We start from the raw sequence: 27,003 nt of genomic DNA, 5'->3' as shown, positions 1-27,003 counted from the left end.
CGTTTATGTTTATGTTTTCACAATGAACATCAAATAAATATAGTTTTTTTCCAACAATGAGTATCAAATAAATCAAATGAAGGTTACTATGTATTTATAAACTTGATCTATATAAATAAAAATGATTTGGTGTACGTTCCTCACAATTTAACTCAAGAACGAAGCATCGGATTTAAACAGTCAGTCAAAGTCAGGATTCCCTCGATTTAACTCAAGAACAAAGCAACGGATTTAAACAGTCAGTATCAGGAGTGATGCGTCTTAGTCTGCATCAGGTTTATATGTCAAAGGAGAAAATATATACCGCGAGTATATATAACTTACATGACAAAATTCCTGTGAGAACTTGAGTGTTCGAAATGATTTATATCAATATATAAATTGTGGGTAGGGGAAAGTTCGCCGGGTCAGCTAGTTTGTTAATAAAAAGAATTCTGTTTCAAATATTGGACATTTTAGATACCTTATATTATCAGTCTCCTCTCTCCCAAAAATTTCCTCGTGGTAGGTTCGACCATGACACCAACCCATCTCCACCCATAAAATATCATACAACACCCCCCTCCTCCCCATTGAATGGTGCCTACACATTCTAGTAATGATGCTTCTCCCGCTGGTAGTGATAAAGCATTTATTTTTGTTACAAGTTACCTCAGAAATACAACTCAATAAGTGCGCACTTTTGCCCCCACTATGGGGCAGTGATCCAGAGTAATGAAAAACATAGAAAATAGTATATAGCTTGCTAGAATACGATGAAAATCTTATTTAATGCAACTTATTGATTGTGTGGCGTGACAACGCTTTGTTTTTTTTTGCACAGAGCGCGTTGTCACGTCAAAAAATGAATGCCGAAATTTGAAATCTTGTGAGTTCTTGGAAAAACTGAATATACCGGAATATAGGAATCACCGTTCATCTTTTGTTGACAAATCATAGAACAATGTTTATTTGTATGTTTTGAAGCGGAACTGAAAATAAAACGTAATTGTTCAAAAGTTGGAAACCGCAAAAAAAAACAGGTGTTGTCACGTCACAAAAATATTGGACTAACAACAAGCGAATACAACTGTAAAATATTATCCAGCTGAATATTCTTGTGGGAAATTTTCTCAATTTTAGTTTAATATCGTTTACTATTTGGACATCGTGTTATTTATAAATGAAAATGAGAAAAAAAAACTGTTTTTACTGTGTCAAAACGTTGTCACGTCACGCTGGGATGGGTCCTATGCAGATGATGTTCTTTGTAGAAAGTCAAAAACCTAGAAACGCTAGAAAATACGATGCAAAATAATCCCCAAGTGAGGCTACAGATTTAAGAAGAAATATGTACAAAAACTATTCAATATTGTTTCTAACCGCAAGATTATATTCAGTCAAATTACATTCATGAAACAGTAAATAACAAAATAAATCTAACAACCATCTGATCGAATATCTTATCATACATGATCATAATTCCAGCAACAGCGACAAACATATATAAACAAAAACATAAGGACGTGCTTTGAAAGTGTTTTGAGAAATTATATTTCAAACTAAATTTGAAATTTTCTAAATTTTAGTCAAACCTTTTATATTGATTACATCAGTTAAATTTAATACTGGAATTATTGAATAGAAAATCAGTTTTATGTTATGAAAGATTGGAAGAAAAATCAGAAAAAAACTATATTTCAAAAACAGAAAAAATGTATGCATTCTAAATTTGATATTTTCAAATAAGTAATGTACAAAAATGTAAGCTTTCTAAACAAATGATATAAACGATCTTTTAGGTTTCAAAACCTCAATAGAAATAAAGTTTTGTCTAAAAGTAGATATTTTTTCTTGCTGGGAAGAAATCGACAATCAGTCCAAAGGTATTTTTTAAATTGGTGTATGGAACAAAAATGGCAAAAAAGGGATTTAAGGCCACAACATTGAAAAAAAATTGATCTAATTTCCTTTGATAAAGAATAAATATAATGGTAGAAAAATATATAGAGGTATATGTTTATTGTCTATATTTGATTAGTTAATTCAATATTTTCGAACTCAAAATGTTACTATCTGCCAGAGATAGCGAAAATAATCAACTAAGCTGCGTTTTATTCATAAATCAATGGTAGTTTCAGAATAACGAGATGCTGAATAATGGAAACAATTATAAAAGCACGTATTTACCTCATACGGATTTATTTTTAACACTAAACCTACCACGAGGGGTCAAATGACCCATTTTACACTTTTTGTCAGAGTTTCCTTGCAAATTACATTGTCACAACATCATTTGCCTTCACTACTGTTCTTTAAAGATACATCGAATGTATTTTACTGAGATGTATATGTAATCTGCCCTAACTACCACAACGGGTCATTTGACCCGTGCAAACATTCATATGATATCAGAAAGATTTATATATGTGGTTGTGATACAAAACCTTTGCGTCAGACATTTTTGCTATTACTTTATATATTTCGTTGTATTTGTGAAAGAATAGTGAATGATTAGAATTAGTTTCTTCATTTAATTCATTTTTTTAACTTATAGAAAAATAAAGAATTTATACATTGACAAAAAATATAAATAGAGGTGAATGAATTTCAAAGTTTAAAGCCTCATAAATACAAAGAGTCAAGTCAGGTCATCTCTGTTTCCCTTTTGCATAATAAAGCTACATGCCCGGCTAGCTCAGTCGGTATAGCATGAGGCTCCTAATCTCAGGGTCGTGGGTTCGAGCCTCACGTTGGGCGGATGTTTTGAGATTATTATGCAATCAATCTTTACATGCCGTGATGTCTTCTTCAAACTATAGAGATACAGAGATGGGGATTTAGCTCAGATGGTAGAGGGCTCGTTCGCTTAGCAAGTGAGGAGTACGAGGAATCGATGCCCCGCATCGATAAAACAAACTATGTGTTGAAATATAAATAGAAAACGAAACCATCTCGACTTTTATTAATAGCTTCATGAAATTGATGAATCTGCATAGCCTACATGTATTTCACTGAGTATCGAGAAGAAAAAGATTATTCCCATACCGGAATTTGAGCCCCCGGGCCTCCCGGGTGAGAGCCGGATATCCTAACCACTTTACAATATGGGATTTTGTTCAATCATGACATTCATTCTATCGATATCTACGAGCATTCTACAGCCATTTTCTTTTTTATGGTCCCATTTTACAGTTAAAAAAAATTCACCAACAAGCTCTTCTGCAGCATCAATTAGAACTTCCTCTAGCATGTCTGTGTTATAGATATTTTGAGGTCATTTTGTTCGAAACAAAAACACGGTAGTTAACCGTTATAGCAAAAAGCGTTCCAGACCATAACCGACCCTCCTTCGAAATAACGACTCATTCTATCCTCATATATATGTACATTATGGTAGCAGCGAAAATGGTTATCATTGAATTTCAAAAACCGACCAAAATCAAAACTTTGAGAGCTTTCAGGTACCCCCAAATCATGTCTGATTAAGCTGAAATTTTGCACAGGTAATTTTTTTGGACCAATAAACAAAATGTACATGGTCGGTTTTTGAAATTCGAAGATGATTTTTTTTCCACACATCCATTGTCACTCTAATATACATATGGTTACGCAAATTATGCCAATATTGCTGAAACTCATCTGGGTCATCCATATTCAATTTCTTCTCATCGCAAGAAGAAAAACAACGGATTGCTATTATGTACCAAACGAGGTATGTTTTCGAGCAAATTCTTTCTAAACTTTTTATGATATGACTACACTCAACTGTTTCCTACGAGGCATCTTCAAAAACCTTTGGAAGCAAACATAAACTTACGTGATATAGCAGCAGGTATGCGTCAATTATTATATAACAGTACTTTTCTTTCGATTTCTTGCAGTAACGGCTATTCTCGTTGAAATATCTTTTCTGCTTTTATAGTTTTTCCAGTCTATTTATATACTTATTTCTATCACTGTATACAAAATTCGAGCAAAATCGGAGCATTTTCTCTCCGTTATATCGTTATATCTTATTTTAAATATTTTCATGGAGTTGCCAACAGTAACATGCAGTTAAGATATTTTTTGCTCAAAAGTCAGATTAACGCGTTTTTCGCCAAATGGAGTATGCAAGTTACGTACTGAGGTTATGATCAACAATAAGCAAAGAATACATGAAATTAATAACGAAGCGCAAATTATATTCTGTTTGCGACGTGTAACGTGAAACTTTTCATGATTTTGTCTTGGATGCATTTTTCCTTAAACTTATTTGACTTTCACATTTTTACTTGAACCTGAAATTAAGACGAACAATCGACTTCTCTATCCCATTCCGAGCGCCACTGTGGCCAAATTGTCCTGTATTCCGTTTGGTACTGTACAAGGACGCTACTGATTGCTTTAAAATAATTAACATTTTTGATTCGATTCTAATTATGTTCTTTTCTCATTATCATTACAGGTGGGTAGATACCGAAGGTTTTAAAATTCACATCTTTCTAATCATCTTGCACGAATATCATCAAGTAAGTAAAGGCGATCGCTGGTTTTCCATAGATCTACACCCCATTATGTCTCATGCGAACCATAAGACAGTTACTATTGGAAGATCAACCGTTTTCGAGTTGAAACGGAGAGTTATAGGTTTAGAGAGAGTTCTTTGGAGAACCCTGAAGGACAGATAATACATTGGTAGGATAATTATTTGAACGATGAATTCCACGAAACTTTTCTGATTATCCACAATCAGTGTTGCCACACGTACAGATTTATCTGGAAAGGTACATTTTTTTTTTTGGATTTTTTTTTGTACAGATTCTGTGTACTACAGATTACAGATTTTTGTACAAAAGATTTTTAGATTTTCCAGAGTGATAAATTAATAATACGTGGAGTAAAACTGTTGAGGCAGAAATATCATTTCGATGATTGGACCCTCAGGACCGGTACAATGTTTAACACGTTGACTGCCACGTCAATCACCAGTGACTGACACCGAGTTTTCGTTCAGGCTGCGTCAGTCACCGGTGACTGACAGTATAGAATATGATAATAAAGGTTACTTATATAAGCATATAAGCTTATATGCTTATATTATTCACTTTCGAACAAAAATACCTTTCACTACGATGAGAAACGATGGCACGTTTAAAAATTTCCATAGAGTCGCTATAAAACCATGGCACTCAACGTGTTAATCTAAGGAAAATTCCCAATCTAACAATCATGAAACAGGTATTGGAAACGCATTCAGGTTTTTATGATGGGGAATGAAAACCGTGTCTGAATATGAAATAGCTCCGTATAGAAATCTTTGTTGAACAAAAATCAGTTGCCTGAAAAAATGGGGCAGTACAATATAGATTTTTGAATGAAATAGTACAGATAAAAAAAAACCTGTACAACAGTGATAAAAATCAGACAGATTACCCTCAAAGGTTCAATGACATAACTTTGTTGCTTTTTTGGAGTATCTTTTGGGTCAGATCAAGAGATTGAATGGTTTTTTTTCAGAATGAAAAACCTGAAGTCACGATTACATGAATATCTGATTTTTTTAACAAACCATTTCATGATTAGTCACACTAGCGGACGTTCATGGTACCTCGCAAAGCACGCAACTAGAAATATTACTTTACAGTGACTACTTTTGTTACACTTGTATATTCGACCAAAAAAACAACAATTTTTTTTTTCACTATGATGGTTTTGTTTACACAATAACAATTGCGTATTGAATTACAACGAGTTTAAATTGGTCTACATAATTTGAGCTCAGTTAATCGGAGGTAAAAGAATAGTATAACACAGGGAGATTCTAGAGATCATTCAAATACCATTTATCTAGATAAAATGTTTATCAGAATGGAAGAGATTTTTATTTTTTCGTTAAAATGCCTGATAATAAATTTAAATCAAATGAACATCACGTGAAAGAGAAGCTCGTTAGTCAAAGAAGGAATATTTTCTTGAATTATTGAATTTAGATATTTATATTTGGTAAAGCCAATTTGAATATTCAGAACGAAAAAAATTAACGTGAAAGAAGAAAAAACAAATTATTACATTTTCCATTTTGAATTTATCCTTTATTTTTCTCCTTTTTTCAAGTCTAAAATAGCTTCCGGTTTCCGGAATGACAGATTCGGGTTATGTTTTAAAAACCTGCTAAGCCAGCCATCTCAATTGGTTTATTTCATCCACCTGAGCCATCTGAGTTGGATCATTACATGAATGCTTCAGTCTGTTTTTTTTTTCCACCAGTTCGAAAGCCAATTTTCTGACATCCGCCATGGACTTCCCATAGAATAATGTCTCATGTAAAATGTTATTTTACATGAGATGAACAATTGAATAACCGTAAAATTTCTAAGCGTTATCTAAACGCCCTAACTGTCAAGTTTTGATTGGCCCGATTTACGGTTTCCCCAACACAGACTTAAATATCGATGTACCTGTGGGAATCCGCTTTACAAATTTACATACAAGTCGGGGATATTTTTTTCCCACTGAGCTGTGTTTCCCTAGCACGGACTTCAAAATAAATGTGTCTGGGGGAATCCGCTTTGCAAATACATGCAAGTCGGGGGTATATTTTGGTTTTGAGTACTTTTGTACTCGCTTGTCGTTGTGCAGGCCGGAATATGTTTCTCTAAAACGTACTTTTAAACTGGGAAGCCTACTAGAGATGAATGAACTTTCGCGGTTCGAGAACTACGTAAACATGAGATGTCCAATAACTTCAGAGGGAAATGTAAAATACAATGATCGTTTGACAATTTTCCGTTCACATACTTTGGTAGTTCTAGGCACCATATAAAACGTAGAAGGACGTTCATCAAATTTATTTGTAACGAAGAACATAATCTATTACAAAAATTTCGATGCATCTAAAATAATATTCGAAGTGGTAAACAAGGATTGCATAATATAATTGCGTAGTTCTACGTCGAAAATATGCGGTCGTGTCCTAGATACAACCCCTTACAATTTTTTTTTCATCAATATTTCTGGAGTAAAAATGAGAAAACTCACCGCTGATTCGATAAACTGGATAAAAAGTGACGGTAAAACACCCCAGGAACGAAAAATACTCCAAAAAATTATTCGATGACAATGCGAACCTTATATTCTGCGGGCGATAATTTACATCGAGCTGCTCTTTGTAGATTTTTTTTTCTATATTATAGTGACTTTCAACTCCTTTGGTTGTTTCGTCACTTTTATTTCCAATTTTAGAAGAATGTTGGGAGTGAAAATCGAACTCTTGACATTTGTACACCCAGGTTTTTTTTTACGCGGGGGATACGTACCTCGTAAAAAAACCTCGTTAATTTGAAAGTCCGCGTAAGAAAACGGCGTTAATTGGAAAATCCGCGTGAAAAAACCTTGTCACCTAATGATAGATATCAAATGGGACTATCCTTACAAATGGGACTATCCCGTTGTACCGCCCGGTGAGCTCCCCGTTTTACGCGGATACCGCGCTAAAAAACCTTGTTGTGTTGGCATAGAAATTTTGGAATGTTGGTTCATCTCCCCAGAAGAATTTATTTACAATCATTTCGGGGTCAATAATAAATAAATGATAAGGAGCTCTGGAAGATCTCTGCAGAGTACTTGGAAATGTCTTGTCAACTTTGTTTCTTCCTTTGTTTGATTTGAACTCCTTATCATTTGTAGCTGTAACAGAGCCGAATTTAATGGTGTACAAGTTTATCGTAAAGATACATACACTCATGAATTCGATTTGTATACAAATCATCAAAATCCATTCGCGTCGATAACTTATTAACGTCAAAACTATGTCATAACAAAGTGACCAGTTTTCCTAGGTGAAAAAAAAAGAAATTCAGGTTGTAAGGCTCAGTAACAAAGTCTATCGGAAATCAAGACAGTCATTCGATCATCGACACCGACAATTCGGAGAAGCTGCGTGTGCTCATCCCTGGGATTCCTCCACTCGCATGCACTCAACGCCCAATTGGTCACTCTCCTGTCTCGCCTATCACGCACGATATCTATTAAAATTATCGCATCAAACGGTAGCATCTTCTCGGAATCAACAGCGGAACTCTGGGGCAGCAACGACCATGTAGATCTGTACCCGAGAATCACGATTTCTGGGAAAAGTAGTAGCGTACCTACACACACACACACACTTGTCGAATAAGCGGTTCACTTGTTCTGCCGCGCTTCTGTTGCTGCTCTTTCCGCTACTCATCCGTCAATTTCTCGGGGGGAGGCATACTCCCCATTCTCGCTCCCGTTCGATGCTCTGATTAATTCCTTATGCAGCCGCGGATTCTTCGAAAACATACCACCACCACTACCAGCTCCACTAGTTTCCCTCAGAGACAGAGAGAGCGAGAGTAGCGCAGGCAGAAAACAGCTATACACACAGTCGACACGATCTTAATGAGGTCATTAAAACGTAGAGGGATTGTTGTGCATCCCTCCGCCGTCTTGTGACGATTCTTCGCCACAAAAGCAGCACAGCAGCTGGCGGCAGTTCTAAGAAGCCGCCGCCGCTGCGCCGTTGCTGCTATGACCGGGCCGGTCCCGGTTGTTCCAATCATCATTTGATTTAATAGCGGCCAGTTGACTCCGTTGCCGCCGGTCCGCGGATTGATCACAGATAACGATCTCCGGCAGCGAAAAATTAAGACAATTCCTCGAGTAATACATTATCCTTCCCCGGTTCGAGTCCGGATCATGACTAGCAACAAATGTTAAAGGTAGAGTTTCGCAGGACGAGGGGGTGCGCACTCGGCGATCGCTATCTGCGGCAGCCCCCTCGCTTTCCAGGAGGTAGCAGCACTCACTCACGAAGTTGTTGATCCTTGCCTAAAATCGACGAATTAGAACGCCAAAACGCAGCGATAAAACATGAACACAAACGCGCACCCAAAAACACATCTGAGCGCTGCCAGCTTTTATCAGCTTTTCTTCGCCGTTTGCTTTCGTGGGTTCGTGGCTTCGATCTAATCAGGACACCCCCTCCAAAGCCGAGCCGAGCAAGCAGTTGCGGCCAATAATGACAGTCGCCGTAGAGTTTCCCGTTTCGGTTCGTCCTAGACCGGGGTGCTGACGGAGCCGCGAAGCCTGGTGGCCTTTTGTGTCGTTTCATTGTTGCTCTGAATGATGGAATGAGGTCAGTTTCCTTCGGACGATTTTTAGAGGATCACTCCTTTTGGTAGCGTTTTTTTTCCGGGACAGTTTAGCGGCGTCGCGAGCCGCGCTTTTTGGCCTCTTTCTCAGACAACTCAGACTCTCAGATGGTGTGGTACCGCTCTCGATTGCTCGACCCGGTTTTTTTTTTCGTTCGGGTCACGGGCTACGGTAGAAAATTACGTGGTATGCTTCACAATTGCTGGTAATTCTTTTCCGTTCATTTCCTTTCAGCACGGTCGATATTATGCATAATCATGCTCTCGTCTCTCGCGGGCTTTTCTTGGTTCGAAGTAACGGAACCTAGGGAGGCCAATGCGCGGGCGGGGCGAGGTATTACTACTGCACTATTTCCTTTCGAGCGGTGCTCGCCTTTTTACTCTATTCCACGCTGCTTCTATTTTGACGGCAACATCAGCTTTGGAAGTGGCCGCGGCGGCGGCGGCGGTGGCGGTTTCTCTCTCAATTCAATTCTATTCAATTCAATTGATCGACTTTCGGTGGGGTGGTTTCGCGGGGTAACGCGGAAATCCCCAACTTTCTCGTCGTCGGAACAGAGCTTCTCACCACCTACAGATATCAAATAAATTGGCCGACACATCGTTCTCCCCACTGAATATAATCGTCAAAAATGGAAATGATTATGACGTCATACCCACAACACAACAACATAGAAGTTTCTTCTTCGGCGCGCGGATTCGTGCCACGGAGCCAAGGTGCGGCTTCGCTTCGGCTGTGAATGAATTATGTTTATTAGAATTATAGTGTGCGGAGTAATCATAGCTATTATCAGCCTGCCACCATCTTCTCTGTTATTGAGATATAAATCGTGCCATTAAAGCTTGAGTCGGTTTAACTCTGGATACAAGAAATCGGCTCCATCTCGTAATACATTCAATGGAATGAAAATGTTGAGGTGTACTTTTTTGGCACTGTTAGTAACAAATGGTGCAGTTATCTCATAACCTTACCAGCTTTAAATGAACCTCCGGGTAAGCTATAAACCACCATAAGCGAAGGATTCGAATAATTTTAAGATGGAACATTATTCAAGAAGCTCACTTCGAACTAATAATTAGTTTGTTCAAATTAAATGGACTGAAAACATGCAACCCTGCCTTAGTATAAAATATTGTCTACTTTTTCTGTCTTCGAGTTCATATAGAAAAATGAATATCTTTTTTATATACTCGACCCAATCAACGTGAATTTTTATTTAGTTAGTTATTCATTTGGTTTTTTGTCAAAGGAGGAGGAATGCTGTTAAATTCTGTCAAATATATACCGGGAATTTGTTATTTTAAATCATCTCGCTGAACTGCGAAATTCAGTTTTGGTTGATGTTGTGGGCATGGAAAAAATGCGCTGCACGACTAGTGCCAAAAGAGATCAAAGCTTTTCTTCTACTGGGTGGAAGACATGCTTGAACGATCAAATTCTTATCCCATGTTCATTTAACACAATGCTACTGGTGACGAGACACCGAGACATTGTACCATTTTCCTATTTCCGAATGTCAAATTACCGCTTCGTGGAATCCGTTTGACAGCATTGATGACATTAAAACGAATTCGCTAAGTGAACTGAAGGCCTATTCCTATAATATGAATTTAGATGATAAATAAAGCATTTTCTTAAAAAAAACACGAATTCCCAGTTGTATATTAAAAAAAATTAAAATCGCTCATTGCGGATCACACCTTATTGAGCAATGCTTTGGCATCGTGTACGATACCGACATTGTGGTTCCTGGTTGGCCGGGTATTACATACGTTTTGCGTTTTGAACCATCGTAATGGATTTATTTTTAGTCCCCAATAACGATGTGATGCAAAAAAGACTTCCTTTTGTGCCGTTCAAGCCACGTTTCGGACATGGAAAATCGCATAATTTCCATAATCCATAACATAATTTCCTTGATTTTGGATGCGTTCTGCGACTTTGACTCTTTTTGAAATAGCTCGTCGGGTTATTCCCAATAATTCTGCAAGCTCTGTTTGCGTTTGAAACGAATTTTAATGGAGTGATGACTCTAATTCTACGTCTTCAAACTTCTTCTAAAATCACCGCTTCCAAATCGTCCAAACCATTCCCTACAAGATCTATTAGATGGTGCAGAGTCATGATGAACTTCCACAAGCATTCAATGCACTTCAGCTACACTTTTCTTTTGATGGCAACAGAAAAACAAAACTCTACGCAAATAGTGTTCATTTGCAACGAAACTGACTACTTTCAACGCAGTAAAAATTGAACTTTTTGTGCGAAACTCAAAGACAATATACAATATTTGGTTGACACATGCTGACACTTCACGGTTCAGCTAAAACTAGCTGTCGCCGTCCACTATTCATAGCACCTTGAGCCATCTTTGAAAAGTGAACGAATTAAGTTGCGCACCCAATACTTTCTAACGTAGAACTACGTTTTTCAGCAAGGGTGCCAGCTCAGAAAACAGGCCACGATTTTATGAAATATTGTTAACGGTTATAACTATATTTGCTGCTACGGTACTCCGTAATATTTGTTAAATATGCTCTACATTTTCTTAGTTCGAATATGAGGAAAACTGTAAGCGTTTTCATTTTTCTCTAAATTTGCTCTGTTTATTTTTGTTCCTACACATCCATGTCGTCAAAAAACAGGCGAGTAACGCACATGCTATGTTGGACGCTTGTTTGGTTCTGGTTGGCTTGTGTTACACGAAAATTGGCAACAGGAGCAACCTTTAGAACGCGACCTAATTTTCAAACAATATTTAAAAGATCATGTTCTTGTTCTGACTCATATTGCAAGCAGCATTAGACTTTTCATTGTTATTCGTGTTTATACTTTTGTGTGACGTTTCTCATATCGGTGTAAGAATACAGGAGAATATCTAGCTTCTCGTGTTTATATTGGAATATCTACGGTCTTTGGCCTCTGATCCGTCCCAAACGAATTTCTCGAAATTCTCAAATTTCATTTCACTCTGAAATAATAATATCCGATTGTACAAGGCAAATTAACTGAAACAATTTCGTAGTCCTACGTCGACAATGCGGTCGTGTTTTCTGCACAACTCCCTGTATTTTTTTTTGTTTTAACTCAGACTCGAACGCCACATACATTAGGTTCGGACGTTAATTTTGTGGTAATGATGCGTTATTCGTTCTCTGGTTCGGTATCGGTCAATTTAGCTAATGGCAAATGAACCCTTAATCTTCGTCTTTTCATCGGGTGCGAGTATATCCGATGGGAAGACCGTGCGATAGATCTGTAAGTCAAACCACAATAACAATGAAGCAGACCACAGATATGTTTTCACTTTTTAAGCTTCACAATCAATTCGTGGGAAAACGTCATCAAATTCCTAGTTGATGACCATTTTTGACGTAGAACTCGACTGTCATACAAGTCACCAAATTTGAAGATATATCACGTTTTTATGAAATAGCTTTTCCTGGTCATAACGGATTTTGATGCATTGAATACCATTCGAATCGAAAATCCTCAAAGATTTGTTTGATACGTCAGAAATGAATCATGAATTAACCTTCTTCAGCTGATTCTATAAAACCACGTAAACCATCGGTCATTTTTCGGTTTTCAGGGTCAACTTTTTGATAAAGAGTTAATTCTAAAAGTTCGATGCATTCTAAAACCATGTGTCATAACATTCCATTCATTAGTATTAAAGTAACACTTTTGTTAAAAAAAGAAGACGATTTTTTTTCTCTTGACACAAATAACAAATATCTCAGGAGCGAAATCTTGAGAAAACATTTTCAAATCCAATACTTGCTTGACACAGCCCCATTAGGAGGCTAATGAATGTAACGTTATGAAACAAGATGTTATGGACATCTAAGATGTTACAATGCTTATCAACCATCCTTCGTTTAACTTCGTTTAACGCTGTCCTTGTAATGTGTTAAAAATATTTGCTTATAATGAATTCGCTTGACTACAACATCATAAATTAGATTCTAGCATAGCAAAAACAATAAAATATTAAATTAAATATTAATAAAATATATTATTGAAAAATTTACAACCTCAATACACTGATGGGAATTAATCAATAGTAAAATAAACTCTAAATTTGGTAAGAAAAACTAATTTTAAAAGAACCAAAATTGAGCCAAATGTTCAACAAGCGACAGAATTTGTCACATTTAAAGGTTTGCTCTGGTCTGCTTCGGCTGGAGAACATTGATCCATGTACATAAGGGCGCTAGTGAATGATCCCCACGCCACTAGACTACTTGAAACGGCCCAAATTATAAGTCCTACCCCTTTCTCCGTATTCACCGGATATTGCCCCTTCCGATTATTACTTGGTGCAGCTAGGACTGAATTAATTCCAAATGCTATAATTATCGTCTTTCCCAATGAGTGAACGCAGCTTGGAAAAAAGCTCCTGAAACAAGATGGACCTGATGTCGTCTATAGATGACGCTCGTAGCGAAAGGGTTAATGTTTAACAATAGTGTTGCTTCCTAATCTTTGAATGAAATGGAAGTGAAATAAATGGAGTAGGAAGATCACGTAAGATTTATTAATACAATACTCGACTCGATGTCACACCGAACTCGATACCTCTCCTACAAGTGTTGCATGGCACACGCAACACTCGCTTCCCCACCCACCAACTGTGCTACGATACTTCCTAATTTGTTTACTCTCTATCTCGCGCGCACACACACACACACACTTGGCGTTCATTGTCTTTCGACTCAACAGGCGCCGCGTGGCAAGGGATGCTGCTGCTGCTGCTGCCCCCCAAATGCAGCGCAACAGTTCGCGCTTTGATTTACGACTTCTGAGTCATCCTTTGCCCTCCCCTGGGGAGCAACGCAAAGACAAAGCAACGAAATTTGTTTAAACGGTAACAAATGATGATTAAGTTATTTTCGGCCTCTCCCTTTTTCCGACCTTTCGCCCGGTGGAAAGGGAGCGACTCTGTCACACCGATTGTTTCGTGGCATTCGAACAGGAATTATCACAAATTAATTAAGCCTAATTTATTGTCGCTCGCCGTTCGGTTCGATTTCTCTGTTTCGTTCAAAACAAGGATCGATCGGAATGGAAATCAATCAAACGAGTATTCACCGGCCGCGACTCATTTGTCTTTTCGGCCGGTTTGCCGCCGATGACAGCCATTTTTACGATCGCCATTAATTTTCATTACCATTATCACTTGGCTCGGGAATGAAGGAAAATTCATAAAGGTTTCTGGGATGACAAGACAAGTGAACTTTCGGTGACTAGGTTAGATATTTCAATTTGCGACGTGAGCAAGAGATGGCGCTCGCACTTAACTTGTTTTATTTTTAACAAATGATGTTTCCATTGTGTATGTTTTGAGAAAAAAATTCTATATTCTCAGGTCTCGCCATTTGAAACTATTGGAACTTTGAACATCGCCAAAAGTTTCGTTTGTTTTCAAACAACTTTTAGACGATTCTTCCCGATAGAACTCCTCCTCTTTACATTTCGATCGCCTTCCGCGGTACAATCATGATGGAGCTGCAACTCCACTTCGTTCATCACCCAGAGTCGAAAGGCTAAAACAACGAACCACAAAAAAAACACTGCAAACCACCGAGAGTTAGGCGGCAGCCCCTAATCTCGAGGCAATCAGCTCCGACGACGGCACGAATTGGGAAGATTTTCCAAAGCTTTCAAAATATTTGCTTTTTCGTGGCAGCGGTCGCGGAGAGGACACTCAACCCGAACTCCCCTAGCAGGGAGGAGCAGAAGGGAGCGTTCAGACAGCTCGGAGATCACCACGGCAGACTCACAGCGCGGCAGCGCAGACGCGATTGCATTCAGAGTGAACTGAGGGAGGGCAAAGCGGGGGGAGATGAAATTAACTTCAGAGCCCACGAAAACTATCTCATAAATTCATAAGATTCGTGCAACACGATTTATTTATTTTTTAGTCTGGATTGTGTGTGTTTGGATGTTTGGAATCCTTCCAAAGTTCTTGTTCGGCCCCGGTCTAGGTCTACTGTGGGTGCGAACGGCACGAAACGAACAGATGAAATTAAATCGATGGAGGATTCTTTTGGTGGTGGGTTAATCTGTGCAGAACCAGTTCTTGAGAGCACACGCTGAGAAGGTGTGGGAAAAGAGGATGCCACGAAAAAGTCTCCACCAGACGCGGTTTATATTTTTGTACCATTTCATCCTAAAATGTGGCTGTTTCGATGGTGCTTCTGCTTCTGCTGCGCGGTGTGTGAATTCAAAAACCGGTCAGACAATCAGTCCGATTTGAATAAATTAATTAGAGATCCAAGAGTTTCGATACGCTGTTGATACGCTACTGCTGCGCAGTTCTGCGCACGATTATGGTTTACCAGGATATGCAAAACCAGTAGTTCACTACGGGTTTTGTCAAAAAAAAGCGCTTCTCGAGCCAGTAAGAATTATTTCCGATAGCCGCTTTCATGCGCAGAAATAAAACTCGTATCATTAAAAAGATGGATGCACTGTAAATATTACTATTGCGCGTCTCGTAAGTAGCAGATTACTTTGAGTGTAATGGAAGTGGCGAATGTCTTGTAATGAAACATTAAGTTCTATAAAAGGGGTTGTCAGATGGAATCAGTAAAATGAAAATTAATTTCGGACAGTCCGAAGTGGGATGTGAAATTTTTAAACTGCGAAATCAAACACTTTTGAAATGGGACTACGTTTATATAAAATGGAACTATTGCATCAAATAATATAAAAAAACCGATAACCGATGTTTGATTATTTTCATATAATTCCCATGAATTTTGTGAATGTCGAAATTCTACGGAAATTTAGAAAACAAACTTATAGAATTTTTATAAACTTTGGGTGGAATTTAGATATTATTAACTTGCTAAATGTGAGTAGAGTATTCCAATTATTTCAATTTCTTCGGATCAAAAACGGTCATATTCGACTGACTATATAAAAGCACAAATGAGAAATATTTCCGTATTTTCTTCAAAAAATATATAGTCCCAGATGTCGATGAGTAAAACATACGAGGAACACCTTATCGTTAGTAATGATGATTCAGTTATCGTAAATCTCGTGAAAACTTCAGGTTTGTACTTACTTAAACCCAGATAAGTACGAAATCATATGCACAGAACATCACTCAAATACTATGTCTCAAATACTATGTGTGTAGAATGGCAGTGTGGGGACCTGCGCCTGATTTGGATAGTTAACTGTGGAATCGCATATTTATGTTTTCTTCTACTCCTCAATAACATCTGTGATATTTTAACCACCTAATAATTTGGATGATTTATCAAACATGGAAAAAGTAAAGGAAATCTGAGAATATTATAGATTTCAGTACCAAATATTTCGGTGATTTTATTTCAAACTTTAATTCAATTCTGGTTGTACTGTACTTGTTGTACTTGTTGTTGTACTTGTCAGTCTTTCTCTATACTCAGAGCAGCGAATATCGCTTGTTCTACCTATACTGTCTGTTATGTGTCATCAGAGGAACTTCGTTTTCTCTCGAGCCATGGTAAGGCAGGCGTCATTAAACTGCGACATATGATCAGCTTGTGTATTGTTCTCGCGAGGACAAGAATGCATCATCAATCAACCATTTGAACTGTACAAAACGACACAAAGAATAGCTTCTTCGTAGTTCGTATGCCTTGAATAAAATGTGCATGGTCCTGTACTGGCCACAATTAACACGTTGAGCCCTGCCGAACTAGGAAAATCATCAAAACCAGAACTTTCAAGATAAATTATAAAAAATATAGCACCTTTTGTCTCTAAACCATGTAAACTATAAATAACAAATAAGAAGAAGGCTTTAATTTGATATGTCGATCATCTGAATCGGTCTAGTAGTTCAAAATACGATTGGGCGATCTTCATAAAAAGATCGATCTTACCGAATCGATTTTCTAAACGACGTAGGGATCGATCCACTGATTAAAACGGTACCAAAGAATTGATCTTTGCTGAATCGATCTTTGTCGAATCGATTTTTGAAATATTAAAAGCTTTTCAAATTTCATTTCTCTTTCAAATATCAAAAGCATTTTGTTTCGTTTCCCAGCATGTAGCCCACAGGGCATTCATCCTCTACCGTCAGGTAATCGTTTTATTTGATTAATTTGATAATTTGATACATAAATTAGAAATTCAACAACCGCCCAGAACTCAGTTGACAATGATCCCATGAACGCCAATCGTGCCAAACAAATATCATTTAATCAAAGCCGATTGTTGATTTTGGCGCCAGATCTAGTAAACAACCTTTCGCCTGTAATTGATGTCAACATAAGGTTCAGTGACGTTATGCGCAACCGATCCGAATGTTTACATTATGTTTAAAAGAAATGTCGATAGCAATCTACAAAAAGATCGAAAAAATCGAAAGCAAAATAAATTGATTTTCTCGATTTTCTTTTAACAATCCATAAATAAGAAAAATAAATTCAAAATGAAAGTGAACCTTTCATTACATTTCTTCCGTTAGTTTTTTCATACAGATTTTTTGAACAGATTTTTTTGCCAAAAATATAGATGTACAGTTGTTTTCAGAAGATTTGACAGGATTAAATGTGGCAACCAGTGTTGCCACATTTTAATCTGTACCAGAAGGTAAAAAATCTATCTCATCATTACTTTTTCTTAAAAAAATCTGTACCATTGGAATTATTCATTGTAAAGAAAAATCATGAAATATAAAAACATACTCATTTGTTTACTAGAAAATATTACATTTACTTGCTTACTTTATATCTAGATTTACTTACTACAAATACTAGTGCTTACATATTAACGCCGCCGACAATTTTCATTTTTCCGTAATTTACATTTTGGCAAACCTGCTAATGAACATGAGAAGCAAAAAAGTCGTGGTTTAAGGTAAGGCGGGGCGAGTTGGTCATTTTTGAATAAATTGGCTATAACTTTGTAGTATGAAGTTTTGCGTTAGAATGTTATGTACCACAATGAAGCTTACCTTTCACCCTTTCAACGAAAAATAACCAGAGAATCAATTATTTGACATTTTTCTATTATTTGACGTTTTTATATTTTAGAATAAATTGACCAACTAACCCCACATACAGGGTAAGTTGCTCAATAATAGGCATGTTTTTTGAGCCTAATAATAAGCGTTTTTCCATTAGAAGTTTCCTGCATTGTAAATTTATCAATTAAATCAAAACAGAAACAGTTAACTAATATAATGTAGCAAGAAAAAAAAAACAAATTAATGAACATTTCTTCTTCTTTCTTTCTTTGTTTTTAAGAGGCTTTAAACTTTGAAGTTCATTCGCCTCTAATGAACATTTCTTATCTTATCTTCTTTGTTTTTAAGAGGCTTTAAACTTTGCAGTTCATTCGCCTCTAAGAACATTTCCTTCCTTCCTTCTTTGTTTTTAATAGGCTTTAAACTTTGCAGTTCATTCGCCTCTAAGAACATTTCAAATTAGCATCGTTGTTGAAAGTTAGTCGGGCAATCTTTTCTAGCGATTTCGTCTCTCTTCCACTTTGTGGTGAACCAGAGATGCCAGGTTTGAAGACATGTCTTCATTTTGAAGACATTTTATTTTGTGAAGACATTTTGAATACATTATGAATTATGTGAAGACATTTCAGTATGATAGCGTACGTGGATTTTTAAAAGATATTATTTCCATGAAATTTTAACTGTTGGCCGAAAATATCGTCAAAAAAAAGTCTCAGCGAACGAAGCGGTTTGAATACATATTGTCTCTAGAAGACATTAGCGAATGATTGTGACATTGGATTTCTATTATTTTGGCCCTACCATGCAATAGATTAACGTAGATCTTTCAAACGACCACTTCATAAATCGAAGGTTTTCCGGTTACATACCTTTTCTACAATTAGATTCATGGATAAGGTTTGAGTTACAACCAAACTTTCAAAGCTGAAATAAACAAGTTATTACAGTTCCGTTTTTGTGTGAAGAACTTTCTCCCGATATTATGGTGAAGACAATTTCTCGTACCATGTTAAGACTTTTGGAAAAATCACCTGGCATCCCTGCGACGCACAACCGCTTGCATTTGTTTTGATGACATTTGTACCGTTCGCCCCAAAGTATATAGAAATAGCCTCCAGGTGTGCTACATTACTCAATGCATTATTGTGAGTTCTGATATTCAATGATAGCGTTTATTGTATTTAATGGAAATTTTACAGCAAAAAATATAAATATGACAATTATATTGCAAGTGGTTTTCAGTGGTGGTTGTCTCGTTTCAAATACACTGGGTGCTAAAAACATGTGCTTTCTATATTTATTTATAGCTTGCGTGATAAAACACGGCATACCTGAAAACTTTATATGCGTTTCTCTCGAACGAGCAATTTGTGTGACCAACTAGCCCCTCTATATATGAAAAAGAATATTCATGAAAATTCCATAAAAATAATTTTGATAGCGATTTCCATTAACACTTAAAGCTAATACGTACAATAAACCTTTGTTTTACGTTTGAGCCGATTTTTTCATGGTCATTAACCAGTTTTCGTAATCATTTATTTGTTCATTCATCATTGGGCTTTAAGGCCCTAATGATGTAGCTTACTTCTAAATACGAATATTGCATTACATACAAGTCGTCACAAAGTCATAACATAAACCAATTATCACATGGCAATTTCATCATTAAAAAAAGAACTGAATCTTCGACGAAGAAGCATTCGGGATAGATTAAAGTCGAACAGCCTTAAAGAGTCGTTGCAAACCACTAAATCCACCGAACATGCTATAATTCATGCGTAGTACAGGCAGTCGTTACATCGAATTATTTCGGAGAGCTCGAGGTCGAACGTTGATATTGATTTTTTCCAAGAGAACGGGACAGTCTATACGTCCTTGCAAAGCATCAGCGACCAGCAAAGCTCTTGCTGTGTCTCTACGAACCGACAAAGATACAGTTTTAGAACACATTTTATAATGCGCAAACCGTGAATGATTTTTGGCTAAATCGGAACCATGTCCGTATTTTCTAATCTACTTAATAAAAAGTTTTTCCAGTTTGCTTATTTTATTGTATCAGCAATTCGCTATTTTTCATCCATAGATTGCTAATTTTTCGGACGCTCGGATTCCAAGATATCGTCACTGACCAACTCACTCGTATGACCAATTAGTCCCGCCCCACCCTACGTGGCCAAGTAGTTAGCGTCTCTAACATTAGGTCGGGATGGGAGAAGAAAAGGAAGAGGAATAAATAGAAAAAAGCAGTTTATCACTGAAAACATTTCTTTGTTTTTCAAGACATTCTTCTTTATGATCATTTATTGCATGTTTTCAAAAATCTCAAAATATTTTCTACATTTTGCCTCCAAAACATGGGTGTAACAACGGCTACTCCTGCCGATGAAAACTGACTGACCCACGTCATTCAACGTGTTAATAAAAGAAACTGTGCAATAATTGAAAATGTTATCAAAAACGTGTTGGTAGATGCTTTTGTCGTTAGCAAGAAGCAACTATTATACGTAGTAAATTAATCGATGATCCGTGGCGAATACCTGCATAGTTAAAAGAAATCAATTGTCATATCTATACCTAAAAAATCGAAAATAATCAAAGCCAGAAAATCGTAGATTAACTGATCAATGTTACCAATGTACGAAGAAATGGAAAATCGTAATCAATTAGCAACTCTTAGATGATATGATGAAAAATTTGGATTCAGAAGATACAATTCGTTTGCATCGATTTGCTGCTCCTAAAATAGAAGCAGGCCATAGAGGAAAAGAAAACTTTTGTAGCCGTAATTATTGATATAGAAAAAATTCTCTCCTTGGTCGGACATTTTCCAATAATGCAACATAATCAGTTGTTAGACAGGACGTGTATAAATAATCGTGATAAAAAGTGAAACACTGAATATGATAAATAAAGAATTCCTTTCACACGTCAACATTTCGATCGTCCTTTTAAGCAGTACTACTAAAATATTACTACTGTATTCAACATTTAAAAAAATCTAATTCTTGAATCTCAAAACTCGTGTTCATGTAAAGAAATGATATTGAATATGTATACAGTGTAGGAAGAGGAAATTATGCCTTGGTTCACATCTGCTACTAACCCCCATCTTGACCTAGTCAACAACATTATCTCCCAACATTCGGACGAGGAGATTCGCCAGATCCACAACCACTTCGTCATGGTTAAGACTGTCAAACGCACCACCGTTCACTTGTATCCCGCACTTCTGTCTCTCGGCATCCCGCCCCACCAGGAGGTCGGTCCACCGCACGTGAAACTACTGCAATCAAGCGTACCCGATAAACATCTACCACATGTTTAACGCACGGGAAAACAACCTCACCGAGACTCTATCCGAGAAATCTTTCGATTGCTAACCATCATCTTCTTGTGGTCGTGGCTGGCTGCGCTACAGCCTCTACCGTATCGAAAGTAATAACAAAAAAGCACACCAGAGCACTGAAATTATGTCAGAATTTATTAAAGATTTTATTTATATGATTTATTCAACTGAGCGTAAACGAAACGCTCAGGAGATTCTGTTCCTCGCCCTGGTCCGTTTGTGCAAACATCCGCGGTTCACATTGCTTCGCCGGTTTGTGTCCTTCTTTTTCGGCCTCTTCACGTCCCGAAACCTCGGCATGATGAGGTGGTTCTGTGGTACACTTCTACAACTGCTCTCTCTGGCTACTACAAACTGGTGCAACCGCGTTCGTACCAGTGGGACCGCCGCGCATCCCCCCAGCATCCCTCATCGGTCGTAAGATCTTTCATCTCTCAAAAGCATTGCTGCTCTTTGCGTGGTCGCATTTTTTTTTTGCTGCCAACCATCGAAACAAAAATCGCTCCTTTCAGCAAATTTGTTTCCCTCTGTCCCGTCCGTTTCCCGTCGATTTCCATCGAAAATGGCCCTTGGTAAGAAGCAGCAAACGAAAACATTAACATCGGCGAGGAGTAATGTCATCGTTCTCTTCTCCGAGCCAGAGCAGAGCAGTGGTAATGTGCATAATGACTTCCATCTTTGCATTCTTCTCGCCGCGGCCGCCGCCGCCACGCCGTGGTCTTCTTATTACTGGGCCGCGCGCGATAAGGTTGCCGGGGGACTCACCAGCCAAATAAATTATCGAGAATCACACACACACACTGGTTGGCTGGCGGCGGCAGTAGCAGCCCGAGTTTGGTCCGAGTGCGGTTCCAAAGAGTTGTTGCTGGTGCTGGATGGACCCGACCGGATGGACAGAAAATTCCATTTTCGATGCACACAAACATTTCACACAGAAATTTCATCGTGATAGCGCGCTCTGTCGAAGCTCATGAGCGCAACGGAGTGGTTATCAGGACAGCAGGGCAGCGGTAGCTTCTGTGCGGAGTGGATGTGAGAGGAGAATCGATAAAATATCTTCAATTTATCGCTCCGTACACACTCAGGGTGGATATTTTGGCGGAGTGCATTCGGACTAATTAACATATCTCGGAAGAGATAGGCCGTTAAGAGTTTTACACACTGAAAGGCTTCTGTCGTTGTGGTGAGTACTTCGTTTCCATAATATGGAATTCGAGGAGTGTATTCCTATCGTTTTTGTTTAACACCCTCCACTGACCCCCATACCAAATGGCTCATAGAGAGTCCTTTGGTAGTGGACACTGTTCTATTCGTGTTTAGATAAACAAGTATACATCTATACTGATTGGTTGTACTATGAGAAATGAGTTTATTACTAATTAACACGTTCGTCGCCCAACACGACGTTTTTGAGTTTCTTGCGGGGCCCAACTTGCGGATAAATTATTAAGTGAAGATCAAACCTAGTTTGTAGACACCTTTCACATTATCTAGCAATATTTGTTATAATTTGAAGACGATTTGACAACAATAACACATGCCAAAGTCATATTATATGGGTTTCGCAAAAAACTGCAGTACAAACCATCCAAACCAAACCATGTTTATAAAAGTATAGTATAAACATTATAATAATATGGTTATGATTTTATTATTTTTCTACATATCCTATAGTGACATTTAGGTGCCTATTCTGTCATATTCCTTTCAAAAATCCTATGCAATTTGAACCTGGTAAGTGTCACCCATATCTGGGTGACTGGGCGACGAAAGTGTTAATGAGACACCTATACATAGAGTAACACAATTACTTACAAAAAATTAAAAAGGAAAAAGAAAAAAAACAGTGGCTAAACTACTAAACGGAGTGAAATTCACTGAAACTCACTCGAGATAGGAAAACACAAAAAAAATTATAACATTTTTGGCTTTGAAAAATATTTTAAATTTGTTTACAATAAAAGAATGCAGAAAAAAGTGAATGAATTGAATGAACCGAAAGATCTACAAATTTCACATAAAAATAAACGATAACAGCCTAAATTGGTTGACACATTCAAACACATTCATTTACGTTCCTGATTATACGATGTTTCAGCTTATTTTTGATGATATTATCATTGGTTATTGCTTTCGAATAATTGGGAAGTGTATTGATTTCCATTGGACCGTTGCTCATAATGCGCTTGAAACCCAAGTGTGTGTATGCTCTACTTCTCGTTAACTCATTTGCGTTTCCCGTATTCTGAAGGAATATATATTTTTTATGTTATTATAAAAATTACTACTGGGCAGAGCCGGACCCGGAATCTCTTCGAAGATGAAAAATGAGTACCGACTCAGTAGCTTCGCTCCGACTAGGATTACTTCGGCATTCGCTGTCAACACGATTTGAATTGACTGGAATATGAATTGACGAGAGTTGAGAGCGAAGATAACATTTGCATTGTTCTAGTCAATGGTTATTCTAATTGACGTGCCTAATGAATACAAATCTGCCTCTCCATTCAACCTGACTTCAATCCACACTTCTACTCTTCCTGGCGTGCATCTTGTTACCCGCGTACACTTATTTCACGTCCATATAAAGTGAAACTAAAACTTGATTTCTGATGGAAAAAAGTAGTTACACCATTAATGAACAGGCCACCGTGAACTCAAACCATCGATATTAGACAGTTATCAGGAATGCTATAAAGGTCCTCGCGTTAGTATTAGTAAATAGTGTGCAGTTTGGGAGGAATGCTAAACAAAACTTTAGTTCACTTTATCTCTGAGTTCGATTTTGTGAAAAAAACATACAGAAAAACGGGATTTAAATCAACCAAATTCACAAATTTGTCAGTAATTCTCACACACAACACTGCACGCTATTTTATATTTGTGAGTAATTCTCATGTACGATGCAAAAAAAACTAGCTCACCTGTAGCATATGTCAAATCAAGTTGAACTCATAGATCGATACACGCATACGGGATACATGCAAGAGAGTACACGAATTCATTTTTGCGGGGAGTCACTTCAATATGCATTGAAGTCCATTTGATGGGGAAGAGTGACGAGAAATTGGGATCAAGAGAAGATTGTAAAAATCATTTGCTAGAGTTTTTCGTAAGAAGTTTACAAGCCGTGAAGTTAAAAGTTTTTCCAAAATTTTGTTGATTACATATTATGTTGAAATTGGTCAATAATTCGAAGGACCGCAGCTGTCTCCGAATTTAAACACTGGTATAACTTTGGCGATTTTCAAAACATTTGTATAAATTTCAGTTACGATTTTTGTATTGAAAAATGTTGAAAAGATCTCGGAAAACCGACCTATGTTTGCTTTTATCAGGTCTGCTGGAAAATTATCATAGCCTTTGCTTTTTTGACATCGAACTGTCTTGTTGAAATGCTGACTTCCTTCACGCTAGCGGGTCTCAAGGAGATAGAGCCACTCATACACTTTCCAGGTTTTAGATAATCATAATTATTTATTGGAAATTTACTGGTTAAGTTATTGCTAATACTGGAAAAATAGTAATTGAAAATTTTAGCAACATCTTTATTAGAATCTATGATTCTCCCATAAACTTTTAATTAAATTTTTGGCTTGGTTTAGAACGACCAAAAAATCATTTAGCTTTTCCCACACGTTGAAATGACTAGAGTCATTAAGTATATTTACATAATATTGCTTTTTACATGGTGTATTCAAAATTTTAACTTTTTTGCATTCGTGAACAAGCATTTCCCTAGCGTGTTCATTGGTGGAACTGCTTTTTTTACTTTTTCAAGATACTTGTTGTTCATTTGTATTTACTTCTCTCCTCTTACTCTAACAATTTTTGTAACAGTTTTTGAACATTCAGTTAACAAGTTATCATAAGTTGTTATAAGAGTCTCTAGAATAGCATCAACATCATCAGTAATTTCAAAGTTATGAAAAAAAATTAAAACTGATTCTCGAGTTTGACATGGACAACAATATTCAGAACAACATTCAGGTGATCGGTTATATCACTAAAAATAGTATGATTTTGTAGGTTCCCAGCAAAGTCGATCGGGCAAATAAAATGATCTAAAGTACACTCAAAAAAAATATATTTCTCGTAAATTTTTTTTATCTTGGTATGTGTGCGACTCTCAGAATGAATGATTCCTAACGTTTCGTTTTGTTCTTATAGGAATCAACGCATTACAAGCAAAACTTTTTTTGTGCGGGGGATAGGGACCGCACAAAAAAGTCGCATAAAAAAAATCGTGCAAAACTTCACCAGTAGCTTTAAAAAATCGTGTTCGGTGCACATTTTGAAAAAAAACTTTTTTTGTGCGGTAGATAAGGACCGTATAAAAAAAGTTTCCCCCCAAAAAATAACCCTAATCTACGCCATTAACCGTTCAATTTCCTTTTGTTTTCCTGCTTTGCCATGGGACACTTTGTCTTTTCGGTTGCGCGTGGCTGTTTTGTGCTTTTAGTTGCATGTCAAAACGTGTTGCTGTTAGAAATCATGTCATGCAAATACTTAGAAAAACTTAGAGCATTTGATGAGAGGAGGGGAATGATTTCAGAAGTGGATAATTGAGAGACAAATATGACTTTTTCGCACTGAAATGCATATAAACCATGGAAAAAAACTAAATGGACGATAACTTCGTCAAATATGCTTCTCTTCATACACCGCACAAAAAAAATCGCACCAAAAAAGTTCGCACAAAAAAAACCGCACAAAAACCGGTTTTACTGTACTAGGCAAATATTCGCTCAGTACAGGTCTCACATTCAGGAGAGTTTAGACCTTAACATTAGGTGCTGTTGGGATACCCTAAACAACAATGTCGTTGCCTAAGGCGACTTTGTCAGAACTTGTCGACATTGGCTCCCAACCAGGGTTGTCACATTTAATTCTGTAAAATTTTCTGTAAAAATCTGTATATCTGTATTTTGAGTCTAAAAATCTGTGTAAAAAATCTGTATCGAAAAAATAAGGGAATAAAAATGAAAATGGTGGTTTATTTTTATTTTGATCTTATCTTTTTGTTTATGGGTTGTCGTGTCAATACAACAAAATAAATCAAAGTTTTTCTCCTTTGAATTGTATGATGTTTATACATGGTTTTGTTGAATTTGCCTTCAAATTTTCCTTTAGTTCCCTTAGTTCTTCCCTTTCAAAATAATTTTGGGAGCCAACCGATTTCGGGATTTAGTTTTCTTGGCATTGTAAAGCGAAAATATTCGCTCAACAAACGCTGATGAATGTCATAAAAAAATATCTTACAAACGACCTTAGCAATGGACACAAACATTTCCCATCACGCCATGCAACAACACCAAGTTATATCTGAGTCACTCAATTTTTGTCCCATAAGATTCGACTTCGAATATCGGATTGGATTATGATCATACTTAACTTGGAACGAAAAGAATAGTTTAGGTTCTTCAAATCTCTCAAGATTTAGCTTACCACCTGTCTCCAACGAAAGCCATATCGTTGCGTTGCGTTCAACATTTTTATAAATCAAGGTATGCACTGTAATAAATTTAATGTGTAAAAT

At 37.1% G+C, this 27,003-nt stretch overlaps 1 long non-coding RNA gene and 1 other non-coding gene across 2 annotated transcripts in view; both read left to right on the top strand.

Annotated features, from left to right (window-relative positions):
• Positions 1–27,003, top strand: part of LOC129770533 (uncharacterized) — a 127,648-nt gene that overhangs the window by 62,843 nt on the left and 37,802 nt on the right. The gene's annotated exons all lie outside the window — the stretch shown is intronic.
• On the top strand, positions 2,667–2,739 carry Trnar-ccu (transfer RNA arginine (anticodon CCU)). Its single transcript has one exon. It is a non-coding gene; the product is annotated as a tRNA-Arg (tRNA).

Source organism: Toxorhynchites rutilus, chromosome 2, assembly GCF_029784135.1.
Source record: "Toxorhynchites rutilus septentrionalis strain SRP chromosome 2, ASM2978413v1, whole genome shotgun sequence".
In the NCBI taxonomy this organism is placed as follows: Eukaryota; Metazoa; Arthropoda; class Insecta; order Diptera; family Culicidae; genus Toxorhynchites; species Toxorhynchites rutilus.
This window is presented reverse-complemented; position numbering and strand designations above follow the sequence as displayed.